At 32.7% G+C, this 4005-nt stretch overlaps 1 protein-coding gene across 1 annotated transcript in view; it reads left to right on the top strand.

Annotated features, from left to right (window-relative positions):
• The first annotated feature begins 2295 nt into the window (after positions 1 to 2295).
• Positions 2296 to 4005, top strand: part of LOC107711342 (CD276 antigen-like) — a 59026-nt gene continuing 57316 nt past the window's right edge. The window contains exon 1 of the mRNA XM_016516328.1: positions 2296 to 2462. The gene's annotated coding sequence lies outside the window, so the exon portion shown is untranslated. The remainder of the gene's footprint in view (positions 2463 to 4005) is intronic.

Below are 4005 nucleotides of genomic sequence, written 5' to 3'. Positions count from 1 at the left end.
ATTATTACAATTTAAAACAGCTGTTTTCTATGTGAATCTCTGTTAAACTGTAATTTATTTCTGTGATGCGCAGCTGTATTTTCAGCATCATTACTGCAGTCTTCAGTGTCACATGATCTTCAGAAATCAGTATAATATGCTTATTTGCTGCTCAAGAAACATTTCTGATTATTATCAATGTTGAAAACAGTTGTGCTGCACAATATTTTTGTGGAAACTTTGATACTTTTTTTCAGGATTCTTTGATGAATAAAAAGTTTAAAAGAACAGCGTTTATTCAAAATAGAAACATTTTCTAACAATATCCACTACCGTTCAAAGATAAATTAATAGTTTTAGTCAGCAAGGATGTGTAAAATTGATTAAAAAGTGACAGTAAAGACTTATATTGTTAGAACATATTTCTATTTGATTTCTATTCTATTTGATAATAATCAGAAATGTTTGTTGAGCAGCAAATCAGCATATTAGAATGATTTCTGAAGATCATGTGACACTGAAGACTGGAGTAATGATGCTGAAAATACAGCTTTGATCACAGAAATAAATTACAGTTTAACAGATATTCGCATAAAAAACAGCTAGCTTAGATTATAATAATATTTCACATTTTTACTGTTTTTACTGTATTTTTTGATTAAATAAATGCAGCCTCGGTGAGCAGAAGATACTTCTTTAAAAACTAATTAAATTATCGTTGCATTTTGATTAAATAAAATCAAATGAAAATACTTTAATATACTAATTTAAAAAAAATCAAATGTAAAGCTAGTACGTTTATACACGTACGTTTCTATCCCTGCCCTGACTATTTATTGATTTATGTATTGATTTATTTATTTATTTGTATAATTATTTATTTATTTGTATGTTTTTTTCCCTGCTCATTTGGGGGTACTGCAAGTTTTATTTTTCACGTAAATAATTATTCATTCAAACCACCAGTGTAGCAGTAATAGGGACATTTTAATATCAATATATGCCAAAAAATGTGTGAAATTTGAAAGTATCTGATTAATAATATAGTTCAGAGCAGCATAAACAGAGCACTGAATTGTGATCTGTGGACACTTTGATTCATTAACTTTGATTGATTTTATAGGTCAAACAAAGCTCAAATAGCCCTCTTGTGTTTTAGCATTTGTACAGAACACTGCAGTATTGTTTCAAGTATCGTAGGTCTTTTGCAATTCATTTCATCAGTCAGTGTAGTAAATGCTAAGTTTAAGTCTGCTCAATTATGTAAAGATAATTTAAAATCAATATCTATATCTATTATATAACTTTTTTTTTGGAGCAGATCATGTTATTTTGTTTTCTTTTAGTATATGTAACTTTAATAATAATAATAATAATAATAATAATATGCTATATGTCTCATTGAGGTAATTCGCTCTATAAGGTTAACCTAGTAAAACGATGAAAGAGTACGTACAGTGAATATTAATTATGAAATATACAATTTAGTAAAACCCTAACTATAATGTTTTTTTTCCCGCTTCCGTTATTACAGAACTAATCATATCCTCATGAGAACCAGAAAAAAAAAAATGTTTCATGATTTTTTTAAATTTTATTATTATTTTTTTTTTTAATGTCATTACATTGGTTGGAGCATAAGAGACAAATGGAGAAAAAACATTTTTGAAAAAAAAAAAATATTTTATTCATATTTTCTTTAGAGGACGCCAGGACTGAGTTATATATATATATATTTTTTTTTTTTTTCATTTACCAATCAGTTTTTAGGTTTCAGGCTGTTTTTAACCAAACTATGTACAAAGATGATTCTCGACTATGTCAAAGATATAACAGAATGATTTTGTATACTACTGTTCTTTATGGAATATATGCGTAAAATGTCCATTAATTGCTATTCCCCTTCTACACAATGTATACACTGCATCTAATTTGCATATTAATGTGTTCTTGTGGCAAACCGTAATGAAAAAGAAGTGTAATAATGGGAGTAATAATTTTAATAAGAATATCTCATATTTCATAGGAATATTGCTCTTGTATAATTTCTTGTTTGTCCTGGTGTCCTCTACAGAAGACATGACAATTATGCGCTGTTTCATAACAAAAAGTCATATTCCGATTTGAAACCCATAACATTTTTCCGAGATGTTTTTTTTTTAAGACAAACCATTTAAATGATAATTACAAAACACGATCATATTTCCCTAAGAGTGCTAAATTTGATAATTCATATTTAAAGACCAACATTTGCTATCCATAAAAAGCCCTGAATGTGCTCTGCACAGAACATCCAGACTAACACGGCGGTCTCCGTGAATTGTGAAGTCTGTCTGGGTCCCGGGAATGAACGCGTGCTCCGGTGTACCGGAACCGCTGGCCGTGACGTCATGCGACCGGACCGAGGAGTGGCTTCACTTTCCGCCCGCGGTCTTCTCTCGAGCTCGGGCGCTTTGTCCTCGTCTGACTTCACTGCTGGGATGGTGAGTTCAGTAAAATGCCTCCGAATGCATCTTTCACAGAGATCCGCGTCGAGTCGGGAGAAAACACGGTTCGGTTTGTGTAAACGGTGCTCGGGAATAGCGCACTCTTAGGAAAACTGCGGGATTCGTTGGGAAAACTGAATCAGCGAGCCAGAGCCGCTCGGGATGTGTTGCTTTCGAGCAGAGCTGGAGATTCAAAGTTCCCTACAGTTAAGAAAATAGCGCACTGATAGTGTGGTGGCTTTTATTTGGGTCGTGTTTTGTGGATAAAGAAGCTGAGCTTGATTGGATCCAGGGTTTGAGATGTTCTGCTGGAGAGTCTGATCTGGACTTTAGCTTCAGCATCTCGCACTGATGAGATTCCCAGCGGATCTGCAGCCGATGCTCTGAACTTCTTCTGCTCTCCTTTTCTCTCCTTTTCTTTTCTTTTCTTTTCTTTTAAGAAAACACACACACACACACACACACAGCTTGTCACATTAGTCCTCATGCATCAACCTGTCAACATGCGTTCAGCAAAATGATAAAGAACACTGTCATCCTAGTTGAGGATGAATAAAATATTGATCATAACTGTAGCAAAGACATAGACTGTCATTTCCAAAAATGAATAAGCACTTACATCAAATGATACTGCTGTCAGTCTGCAACTTTTCAAGTTCATTAACACTGATCTTTTAAATGATTTATAATAAGTTAACCTCGCGATGAGTTTGAAGTGAAGCATATTTACCAGTAAAGGTCACGTTTCAGAAGTGCACTGTTAACGTTAAATATGTTACACTTGGTGCTGTTATCAAGCATTAGCATTAGCTAACTGTGTGTTTACTGAAAATAATAAAGAGATAAATGACTCTCTCGTGTACAGTAGCTGATGGAGCAATGTCAAAATGAAGACAGCGATGTGTTTCAAATGTAACAACACTCGTGTCAGTTTTACTTACAGAGCAACCGGGCAAACAACCTGCTATGAGACATCTTCGGTCATTCACCAATGACACCGGACAGACATGGACCTAAACGTCAGCGCACATAGTAGTCCTGCTAGATGCCTGAAGAGAAAGAAACGCCTTTATAGGGCGTAAATAACACGTACAACACACCATATAATTAAATGTGACTTTAGAAATAAATTTAGCTCGGCGTTTTAAATTAATCCATGAAAACGGACATTATTTTCTCAAAAGCGCAAGGAATGCTGGAGAATGTTGTTCTTTCATGACTGCCTTGAATAATAATGTAATGTTAATGTAATGTAATATAACATAATAATTAATCGGATTATATATAATCAACAGTAAATTATTATTATTATTATTATTATTATTATTATTATTAATAATATTACTCTTTGCACCATTATTACACCACAGAAAGTGACACTGTACACTGTATCCATTTGTATCCATATTTAGATTTTATTATTATTTTTTTTAGTTTAAATTTTGCAAGACAGACAGGGAAAAATGAAAGGAAATAACAAGACAGATTTATTATTATTATTATTATTATTATTATTGTTGTTGTTGTTGTTGTTATTGTC

This window comes from Sinocyclocheilus rhinocerous, unplaced genomic scaffold, assembly GCF_001515625.1.
Source record: "Sinocyclocheilus rhinocerous isolate Xijiao unplaced genomic scaffold, SAMN03320098_v1.1 scaffold1499, whole genome shotgun sequence".
NCBI lineage: Eukaryota > Metazoa > Chordata > Actinopteri > Cypriniformes > Cyprinidae > Sinocyclocheilus > Sinocyclocheilus rhinocerous.
Note: the sequence above shows the minus strand (reverse complement) of the source record. Positions and strands in the feature narration are given on the sequence as shown.